Source organism: Lissotriton helveticus, chromosome 2_1, assembly GCF_964261635.1.
Source record: "Lissotriton helveticus chromosome 2_1, aLisHel1.1, whole genome shotgun sequence".
NCBI classification, from domain to species: Eukaryota; Metazoa; Chordata; class Amphibia; order Caudata; family Salamandridae; genus Lissotriton; species Lissotriton helveticus.
In genome coordinates this window covers 1,563,027,936-1,563,040,003 of record NC_136059.1, presented here as the reverse complement: position 1 = coordinate 1,563,040,003, position 12,068 = coordinate 1,563,027,936, and positions in this window count along the sequence as shown.

Below are 12,068 nucleotides of genomic sequence, written 5' to 3'. Positions count from 1 at the left end.
CCTACAGGAAAATCTATGGAAAGTGAATCTGAGGATGCAATTATGGAAGAAATATATACAACTGCTAGAAATAAACAGCCTAATCAGCCTTTGAGACCTCCTAGATCATGGTCTACTCCGGTGGTTTCTACTGAAACTTCACCGAGTGCACCTCCAATTAGTGAAGCTCCTAAACTTTATCCAAATAATTGTGAAATCACTGAAACTCCTAGAAGACCAGAATTCGAGAATGCTCGAAATGAGGGTAGACATTTTTCAATGACACCAAGAGCAAGGGAACCTCCAAAAGATTATGCAAGAGAAACAAGAAATGTTGAGGATGATGATTATAATGAATATTTAAGGTCTAAAGAAGAATTAATTAAAAGAATGACAAAAAGCATGGAAGCTGTCACAGTTCCAGTAACAATAGGTCCTGTTCAGCCTGTATTTGATCAAAGAAATACAAACAAAACTGGATTAACTATTCCTTTAAATACAGAAATTCAAAAGCCTGCTGAAAAATTTTATTCAGACTTGACTGAATTAAACACTTCTAGATCGAGAATGCCTGATTTAACCTTTAATGAGGATTTATCTCCAAAAACACCAATGGGTGCTATGTCAGATGTAGGAAGTCCTGAAGTTAGGGTAACCACACCAAAACTTGATGTGGCCAAATTAAAAGCGAATATAGAAGAATTAATAATTGGAACAATTGGCCCAGATAGTTTAAATTACTATCGGGATGATGAACTATTATTCATTTGCAAAAGTATTCAGTGGAAAACAAAAAATAAATATGATCAATTAGAGGATTTAGCTGCAGAACTTGAAATCGATGTAAGTAAACAAAAGAATTTTGCAAAGCATTACAGATTAGATTTCTCAGAAAGTGACATTGAGAGTTTGAACTCAATGGGAAGAATAGTTCACATTAAAGATTTGATTGTCTATATCAAAAAGCTAGGAGAACTGAACAAATGGAGAGTGAAATGGACCAAAAGGAAGGAAGATGAAAGATTAGAAAGAATGTCAAAACAATTTCCAATGAGAGAAGTTGCAGGTGGAGGATATGTTCATGTCCCATGGTCAAGACAAGACATTCTGTTATTCACAAATGACTTTCCAAAATTAAGAGAGAAACCTGTTGAGTGGTACAGGCAAGTCGATAGATTTATCAAAGTGTCAAAAGTTCTGTGGATTGATTTAGATGGATTTTTTGACATTGTTGTTCCATCTGATCTTTGGACAGAATGCAAAATATCTATTAGTTGGCCAAAAGCAGAACCTGAGCGAATTAAAGAAACAGGTGCCCCAAATCCACTTGTAATGGATTTTTATGAGAAAGTAATTGTTTGGATGAAAAACAAAATTCCACCCAAAGAAGTTGATTGGGTTAAAATAGAAAGAACAGAGCAGGAAACAAAAGAATCAGTTCATTCTTTTTATGAAAGACTACTGTTAATCTTTAAACAATACAGTGGTTATGAAAAATTAGATGAAAAAGACATGAGTCATTTTATCTATAGATTTGTTTATGGATTAAAACCTGAAATTGGAGAAATGATCAGAACTAGTATTGTCGGATGGCAAGCACTATCTATAGATGATATTCTGAGAAAAGCAAAATATTGTAGCGATGAATTAGAAGTAAAACAGAAGAAGCTGAAGGAGAAAGCCATGTGGGCACAGGTAAAGGTGGCTGAGCAACAGATTGCCAGCATGGGAAATAAGAACAATAATTTTGTTCAAACTGGAAATACGAACCAGATACAAGGAAAGTTTAAAGGTAATAATAATTTCCCAAAGAAATTTAGCCCAAAGATAGAAGAGCTGAAACAAAGATTACCTTGTTTTAATTGTGGCGAAATTGGACATTGGAGGGACGAGTGTCCTCATCCTCCTAGAAACTTAAAGAATCCCTTATTGAATCCACAGATGCAGAATGGTGTTAACGTGCAGCAACAGCTACAGATGCAACAGGGGTTAAATGAATTTAATATTCAGCGACAGTTACAACAACAGCAACAACAACAGGTGAATAATCGTCAAGACCAATTGCCACAACCACCTTTTCCGAATTGTGGGGGAGTTCAAAAATATAATCCAAACGTGGGATTTCAGGGATGTGAACAGGTAATAAAACCACAAAAACAGCAAAAGCAGCAAAAGGTTCAAATGCAAAATGCTTCACAACAGTTTTTATTAACAGAAAACCAAGACAGTGATTCTGATGATTATTGCTGACGGTGCCCGAGAGAGGAGGAAGAGTGTGTTGTTGGAGCCACTCTTGAGGTTGACCAGTCCGGTCCTTATGTAAACGGGAAAGTTAATGATGTAGACATCACTTTTCTAGTGGACACTGGTGCTACCCGTTCTACTGTTAGATCAGTAGAAATTGAAAACCTACCTCTCTCTGGGGATACCATCCAAGTTGTTGGAGTAAGTAATCAGCAAATTAAAACAGACTTAACTGATCCAGTACCAGTTGAAATTGGAAATTACAAAGACAAACACAGATTTGTGGTTTGTAATAGTAGTCCAGTAAATCTATTAGGCAGAGACATCCTATGTAAAATGAATTGCAGAATATATTGTTCTCCTGAAGGAGTTGAATTACAAACAATGGAGGAAGATGGTTTGTATAGAATGACAATGATGATGATGGAAGCAGAAGAAACAAAATTGTTTCCTGCATTTGAAGAAAAGGATTTACCTGAAGAGCTAAAGGAAACAGTGAAATCTGAAATATGGGATTTTACTGGGAATGAGATGGGTCTGATGAAAAATGTAGATCCTGTTAAAATTGCATTGAAGCAGGGAATAGAATTTCCAAACACTCCACAGTATAAAATGAAGACAGAGACAATTGAAGGTATTACACCTGTAATTGAAAAATTAATCAAGCAAGGTGTATTAGAGGAAATGAAGAGTAGCTCTTGTAATTCACCAATTATGGGAGTTAAAAAGGCTAACGGAACATTTAGGATCGTACAAGATTTGAGAAAGGTTAATCAAATTGTCATTCCATGTTGTCCTGTAGTTCCAAATCCAGCAGTAATTCTATTTCAGATTCCATATGATGCTGAATGGTACACAGTCATTGACCTTTGCAATGCATTCTTTACTGTTCCTTTACACCCAGACAGTTATGAAATCTTTGCTTTCAGATTCCAAGGTAAGACCCTTGGATGGACAAGAATCCCTCAGGGCTATACAGAAAGTCCTTCAATCTTTAACGAACTGTTAAAAAGATCATTAGAAGATTTAGACTTACCAGGTAGGTCTACACTGGTGCAGTATATTGATGATTTGTTAATAGCTGCAAAGACAAGAGAAAATTGTGTAACAGACACAATAATTCTGTTAAATCGCCTTGCAGAAGAAGGACATAAAGTGTCCCCAGCAAAACTACAGTTTTGCAAACAAGAAGTGAAATATCTTGGTCACAGAATTGCAAAGGGAAAAAGACAAGTAACAATAGAGAGAATAAAAATGATTCAAGCAATGTTACCGCCAAGAACACAAAGACAGGTTAGAATGTTCTTGGGAATGGTAGGTTACTGTCGACAATGGATAAGTGGATTTTCAGTAATTGCGAAACCACTACAAAGACTGACCAAATCAGATGTAAAAGATCCAATTATTCTCAATGATGTTGAGATGGAATCTTTTGAGAACCTGAAAAAGAGCTTATGCCAAGCTCCTGCTTTGGGTATGCCAAATTATGAGAAAGATTTTGAACTGTATTGCAGTGAGAGAGAAGGATGTGCATTATCTGTATTAATACAGAGACATGGAAATTTAAAGAAACCTATTGCATACTTCTCTGCAGTTCTTGATCCAATTGCAAAAGCATTACCAGGTTGTTTGAAAGCAGTCGCAGCTACAAGTATCAGCCTTGAACAAAGTGAAGGAATCATAATGGGATTTCCTGTGAAAGTTTTTGTGCCTCATTCAGTTGAAATATTACTGACAAGAGGTAAGACTCAACATTTAACAAGTAGCAGATTGACAAAGTATGAGAAAATCATACTGGGAGCAGATAATGTTTCGATTTCAAGATGTTTGAATCTGAATCCTTCTACATTACTGCCTGATTCTGAAATTGTTGATGACATTGAGACAGAACATGAATGTTTAGATGTCATGGAATTCTGCACTAAACCTAGAAAAGACATCAAAGACAGACCTTTGCCTGAATCGGATTTTGTCTACTTTGTAGATGGCTCATGCTTAAGATCCGAAGGTGGTGTCTTGAAAGCTTCATACTCAGTTTGTACAGTCGAAGATGTTGAAGAAGCATCATGTCTTGAAGGAGTTCGTTCAGCACAAGTGGCTGAATTGATTGCTTTAATTCGTGCATGTGAAATATCAAAAGATATAAGAGTTACCATCATTACTGATAGTCAGTATGGATACGGAGTTGTGCATGATTATGGACAACTCTGGTCACAGAGAGGATACATGACATCAACAGGATCACCAATTAAAAATGCAGTTTTCATTAGAAGATTAATTGAAGCAATACAATTGCCAAAAGAAATTGCCATAGTCAAGTGTGCAGCGCACACTAGAGGAACTGATTATATTTCCAAAGGAAATGCCTTCGCAGATGAAACAGCAAAGTACTGCGCAAGGAAAAATTATTCTTACAATCGGAATAGAAGTACAGAAACTGATTCAAATTCATTAATGCTAACAACTGTTGTAGAAACATGGAATGAGATTAGAGATTTACAAAACGAAGCAGAAGATGAAGAAAAAGACCTATGGTTAAGATCAGATTGTAGACCACGTGATGAAGATGGAGTGTGGGTTTACAAAGATGGCAGAGTAGTTTTACCAAATTGTTTGATTTCTGACATGGCCAGATTATATCATGGTCCTGCACATTTAGGAAGAGATTCTATGGTCAGACTTTTTAGAGAAACATGGTTCAATACAAAATTTAGAACCATTGCAGAATCTTTTTGTCAAAGGTGTTTGTCATGCCAACAAATGAATCCAAACAGAAAATCAGTGGTGGGGACAGGAATAATTGGTCGAGAGGGTGGTCCCTTTACCAGGTTACAAATAGATTTCATTGAAATGCCCTTACACAATTGTTTGAAATATGTACTTGTAATTGTATGCTTATTCTCAAGATGGGTAGAGGCTTTCCCTACACGACATTGTGATTCAATTACAGTAGCAAAACTATTGCTCAGAGAAATCATCCCAAGGTACGGTTTTCCAGTTACTATTGAAAGTGATGGAGGAAGCCATTTTGATAACAAACTGTTGAAGTTAATTTGTGAAGCTATGAGCATTGAGCAGAAAATACACTGTGCATACAGACCAGAGGCATCAGGTGTAGTTGAACAAATAAATGGAACTATCAAAAACAGAATTGGAAAAATGTGTCTAGAAACAGGAGTTAAGTGGACTGATGCTCTTCCACTTGTTTTGATGTCATTAAGAAGTACACCAGATAAAAAGACAGGTTTGAGTCCTCATGAAATTTTAATGGGAAGAGTTATGAGGCAAGCTTTTGTACCTGTAGGTAAATTGTTGAGCATAAATGACAGTGCAATTTTGGATTACTGTAAAAGGTTATCTGATATGGTAACTTCTGTGTCTAATCAGGTGGGAACTGAAGCTCAATCAAATGACAAAGTTTTGACACATGATCTGAGACCTGGAGACTGGGTCAGAACGAAAGTACATCGGAGGAGGAATTGTCTATCTCCTAGATGGCAGAAACCTAGGCAGGTAATATTAATCACTACTAATGCTGTAAAGTGCAGAGGATTAAAGCGCTGGATTCATCCAAGTCATACTATTCCAATACCAACTCCTGAGAATTCTGATGTTGAAAGTGATACCACAGATGATTCTGATTCTGAAGCAGAAGACAGAACAGAAGGTGAAGTAATTCCAGATTCTGAAGATCGACAAGAAAGTCGACATCTGGAAACTGTGTCAGTGAATGAAAATCTGACAAGAAAAGACTTAGAAATAATCGAAATAGATTCTGAAGGTGAAGAGGATCTGTTAAAAGGAAAGATAACTGAGGATTCAGTTGTCTATATTGAAGACAAAGAAGCTGAACCGAAGGAAGTTTCAGACCAGGAGAGTATCGAAAGGCAGAGAACAAGCTCTGAAGTAAGGAACAGAAATCCAAAATCTGGGAAGCTAGAGGTAATTGAAGAAGAAGAAGAGAACGAATTACCGAGTACCAGTGATGGAAGACAAAGTGAAGTTCCTGAAGGAGTGAAATTGCCGAATAGAGAAGTTCCTGAGTCAATTGAAATTTCAGACTACGAAACTGAAGAAAGTGACGTGGAAGGTGGAAGTGAAAACAGAAAGAAAAGGACTTGGAAGTCAGAATCGAATAATTCTGAACCAAAGAAGAAGTACGTGAGAAAAGCAGACTACTGGCCTGGTGGAAGATTGAGAGTCAGATTGATTAAAAAGCCAATAGAACAAGTTGAAGAAATCAGTAGTCAAAAGAGTCCAGGAAAAGAAATTGGAGTTGGAAGAAAGATTGAAGTAATATCGAGAAAAGGGAAGAGAATAATTAGACCAAACCAGAAATACAAGTCTCCTGAGTGGACTTACTTAGTAATTCCACCTGTTATTGACATATATGATAGTAGTGAAGAAGAAAACGAAATCCAAGAAATTAGTGACAATGATTAAAGTACAGAATTATTAAATTGGCAAAAGGCTGAAGAAATCCTGTTAGTTGACACAAGGTCGAAGAGAAACTGTTTAGTAGAAGAAAACTTATGTATGACATAAGGTCGAAGAAATCTTGTTTAGGGTTATAAAAGAAAAATATATTTTAAAAGGGGGGTGTATATAAATTTTAAAATTTATTTTTATTTTTGAGGCTAAAACTAACCTAAAAATGCCTTACGTTAAGGAGAGCACTTCAAGATGTTCTGTTTTTAAAAGATGCTGTAAGATGACTCTGGTGTGTCTGCTCATTTTAGTTCTGCTCTGGTTGGTACTAGCTGTGATTATACCTTTAGAAATGAATAGAGAATTACACAAAGTTAACATAACAAGCAAAGCTCTGGTTAGCCAAACTAAACATAGTGCATCTGCAAAAGTAATTGATCATCAGCCTAACATTCATCAAGATAAATCAATAGGTGATTTTTCAAGTAATACATTCACAAAGCTTTTGAGTGAATATGTAAAGGTAATGGATGCAAAGGACTGTTATGTATGTGTTAAGTTACCCGCTTCTGTTTCTGAGGGAGTAACATATAATATGCTTCCTCTCACTTATGCTGTTACATGTAGTGTATTAACTAGTTTATTTTATCAAACTGGTCGTTTAGAATATTACTATTCAAATTATGATGAGATTTTTGCTAATGTTAAAATTGATAATGCTTTAAATAAGCATAAGAAAGCTAAACAATTAAGAGAATATTTCCTTGTTACTAACGAACTCACTTATGAGTATGCTTATAAGAATAATCTGACATGTAAATTAAGTGCTGAAGGAAAGAAATTTTTGAATATGGTTGAGGAGAGAAGAGCAATTTATAAGAGAAATGAATTAGTCAAGCAGACTAAGTCATCCTTCTGGCAAAAAGAGGATGAGAAATTAAATGGCAAAATGCTTGAAAATATTGCAATTCACATAGACAAGCCTGTTAGTGGAAAGCTTTGCATTAGAAGAGATAACACACTTTTTGATAATTATTTTGTAGGTGCAAGCAACTGTGAAGATACTTATCTGATAATGGGAGGTTGGGGATTTAAAGGTGGAAAAGATCCTATCTTCCCTGGAATTTATTTTGTTTGTGGTGACAAAGCTTACTATAACCTTCCAGACCATTGGTATGGAACTTGTTATGTGGGAATTGTTTTTCCTAAAGTGTTTCATGTTGACAGAGATTCAGAAGGATTATTTAAAATTCATAATTATGTAAATAGAGCTAAAAGAGAAACTTTTACTGAAGTTCTGGGAGATATTTTTCAAGCTGTAATACCTTTTGTTGGTATAACCCTAAATGCAGGGAGAATCAGAAAATTGTCCACTATAGTTGATAGATTATCAACTGACACTGCTGATGGATTTCAATTAGTGAATGTTGAAGTTATTGCAATTAGATCCATGGTAATTCAAGATCGCCTTGCTTTAGACATACTCCTAGCAAAGGAGGGAGGAGTCTGTGGCATTTTACATGTCCAACATTGCTGTACATATATACCGGATGAAAGTAAGAATATTGAAATGTATATTAAGAATATTACACAAATGCATTCAGAAATAATTCCTTTAGAAGAAGAAGATTTTACAGAGAAACTTTCAAAAAGGTTTCAAGCAATTAAAAACTGGTTTCATAATATCGGAAGTTCAATTCTTGGCAAGATTCTGGCACCTTTGATTATAATAGTATTCATTTTTATTTTGACTAAAGTAGGTTGTTTGTTACATAAAAGAAAGAAACATTTGAAGGAAAAGAAGAGAATCTATAAACTGAGAAAAGAAGAGGAAAGGGAGATCGAGTTACAGGAGTTACATAGAGAGCGTCATGTTAATTGCAAAGATTATGCTGAAACAGACTTTTAAGGTTTACTAATACAAATGAATTTGAATCGATTTCTTAGAAATTTATTTTACCAAAATTTTGAGTGCTGATGTGGTGATTTGTTAATCACCAGATGAGGGAGTTGGTGGAGCGAGATAGAAAACAAAATTTTGTTTAAACTCGCAAAGTCACATTTCCATAACATGAATAAAAATATTAATGATTTGTGATATGTCGTGCTAATACAACCTAGATTAAACTTTACACGTGGGGGGACTAACATGTGTGCTCATAAACGTGCATATTTGTTGCATCTTTTTGTTCGTGCTAAATAATAAAATAATTTATTGTTTTCGTTTTTGTCATTACTAACTGCTGCAAACTTAAATTAAGCATGTGCTTGTTTTGCTTTTCCTTGTCTGTGTAATGTCATTTCTACTATTCTAGGTGCATATGGGTCTCATTGAAAAACGGAGACTGGTAATTATAAACGCTGCTTTATTTGTTTGCAATGGCTAGGTAACATTTTGATTAATAGGGTGGGTTAATTAATTAGTAAACCATGGGGTGGATACAGAATATACTTTATTTCTTACATTAATACTTTTCTTGTGTTTGTTTTATACTAGAAATCATAAGTTGCCTGCTTTTGAGGCCTAGCTATTTGAGCCGCAAAATAAGAGCTGAACTATAATTCTGCAAAAAGTCACGAGACGCCCATTCTGAATTAAAACGTTTATTGAAGCTGCATTCACAAAGCAAAGACTGATGAGCTGACATCATTCTGTCGGACATGGCCAAGGTCGAAAGTAAACTTTTTGTCAGTCCTTAACTTGGCATCCGCGGAAGTTGCACTGAAAGACTATGGAAGCTGCGAGGATGACTTAATACAAAGTTGCAATCGCAGGAAGCCTCTGGCTTCACGTGGAAGAGACAATGGTCTTTGTAAGACATGATTTTTGTGGAACTTTTTAAGAATCGGGTGACATGTCACTTGTCACTCTCAACCAATGGGACGTCGTAGATTTCTGAAAACTTTCCTTTGCTAGTTTAGTTAGCGTAGAAAGGTATAAAAAGTCATGCCCTTAGGGTTGGGCTGGCTGCTGCTTTCTGACTTTCTGATGAGGGTGATGTGCTGCTGGACTTTGCGTGGAGCACGTAAGAATCCTCAAAGAACTTTACTTTAATTTCTGTCTATTTAGCTCAGTTAGGGAAATAGGTTTTAGAAATGCTAAACTTTATATAATTTCTTTAAATTTGATTCAATTGCTTAAATTGTATTTTTCTTATTTCTTACCATCATGCTTGCTTTATTACAAATAAATTTCATTTATAAAACTTTCAACATATATACCATAATTTAGAAAATAAAATCTTACTTTTGACAAACAAGCTGGTCTTGATTATTTAGAAGTATAGGTTACCTTTAGCTAGATCACGTCGCCTATAGTGGTCGTTTAAATGGTTGGGTTTTATTCTAATGACAATATTCTTTCTGCAAATGTATAAATATGTATATAGTGTGTAGATAATGTGTATATAGATTTATTCTGACCACCTGATTCAGTAGGCCCAAAATATATCAGGTTTATAAATGGGTCCATATTTAGTATAGAATTTTGTTTATAGGTTATGAAGTTGGGTAGCGTAGTTTATGATATATTTTCTATAGCCCGCTGGATCAGGAGAAAGTGGTGAGCTGCTGTCTGGGGATTATGCGCTCTTTGAGGAAGATCTTTCCCCTGTTACCATCTCAAGCCCGTGCCCTAATTGCACGCAGTACCATACTCAGTCGGGTAGATTATTGTAATGCTCTACTCCTTGGATCCCCCAAATTCCTGTTAGATAGGCTTCAGTGGGTTCAATCTGCTGCGGCTAAGTTGGTACTAGGCTGGCCAAGGCGGACCTCTGCCTCTGGAGCACTTTCGGAGCTGCACTGGTTGCCAGTGGCACAGAGAATTAAATTTAAATCTCTGTGCTTAGTTTTTAAAGCCCTGCACGGAAAAGGTCCAATCTCCTTTCAGCAAATGTTTGAGTGGTACGTCCCGGGCAGAGAGCTTCGCTCTTCGAAAGGAATGTTAGTAAAAGTACCACGCTTCAACAAAGTCAGGGCAGGGGGCAGAAGATTCGGGGTGGCCGCAGCTAGGCTGTGGAACACTCTACCTCTTGTACTGCGGCAACATGGGGAGCTGCTTGCGTTCAGAAAGAACCTTAAAACCTGGCTATTCCCTATGAATTAGCCCTGCGCTTCAACTCCCTCCTGTACTGACACGGTCTCAGAGTTACCAGCGCCAAGATGCCTGTTAGGTGGCAGTGCGCTTAAGAAATTGGATAAATAAATAAAGGTGAGTCGACTGTTGAGGTATGCCGGTCCGTTGTTGTGGAGCACCTTGTGTGTGTGGGTGAGGAGCTTAAAGGTGATCCTTTTTTGACGGGGAGCCAGTGCAGGTTTCTTAGGTGGGGTGTGATGTGGCTTCGGCGGGGGATGTCAAGGATCAGGCGTGCCGAGGCGTTCTGTATGCTTTGTAGACGTTTTAGGAGTTTGGCTGAGGTTCCTGCGAAGATGGTGTTTCTGTAATCTAGTCTTCTGCTGACGAGGGCTGGGGTGACCGTTCTTTTTTTTAATGGGATCCATCTGTAGATCTTGCGGAGCTTGCAGACGGTGTTGAAACAGGAGGATGAGGCGGCATTGACTTGCTTGGTCATGGAGAGAGTGGAGTTGAGGATGAGCCTCAGGTTGCGTGCGTGGACGGTGGGTGTCGGTGCTGCTCCCAGGGAGGTCGGCAACTAGGAGTCGCCCCAGGCTGAGGGTGTGCAGCCAAGGATGAGGACCTCCGTCTGATCAGTTAGTACCGAACTTGCTCTGGAATCTAGGTTACCTGTACCTTGGTAGCGTGATGCAACAGGTTCTAGACTTCAGTTATGGAAGGAAGGGAGCGGGCGATGACAGAGTTGAAAGAGATACTGGTGGCATTGGTTGCCACATGCTTGCTCTTCAATAAATCTTCAACCTACCTCCACTTGTACAAATCGTCTTTACATATTGGCAACAAGGATGGGATCCCGGCTCCATATCAAGCTCTTTGCACCTAAAGAGAGGAGGAGAGCAAGCGGAGCTGTTGCAGACTTCCTTAATCGGACTCCTCGAGTGTTGTGGGTCAGACACGATTGAAGCAGCGAGGATGTGAGCCAAAAGTGAAGCTGCAACACAGTCGGCAGAGATTTCGAAGGTGGATCAAGCGGCGATTTTGGTGAGTGCAAGCATTGAAGAGGCGTTGCTCGCACTAGGTTATGCGACACTGCGCTGGTCGAGGGTGCGCATGAATAAATCAAGTCACTAGGCAGTGACGTTTTCAGAGACTGTTAGCAGGGTCAGCAAAAGCTAATGTGTGACATAAGGTACAGAAGCATGCTGACGTACGTTAATGCCATATTGATGACAAGAACTGCACAGATGCAGTGCCTGATGCGATTTGGTGACAGGAGTGGGTTGGGGACTGAAGAACAAGTACAAGTAAGTGACAAGAACTATAGGCAGAGGCGATGATG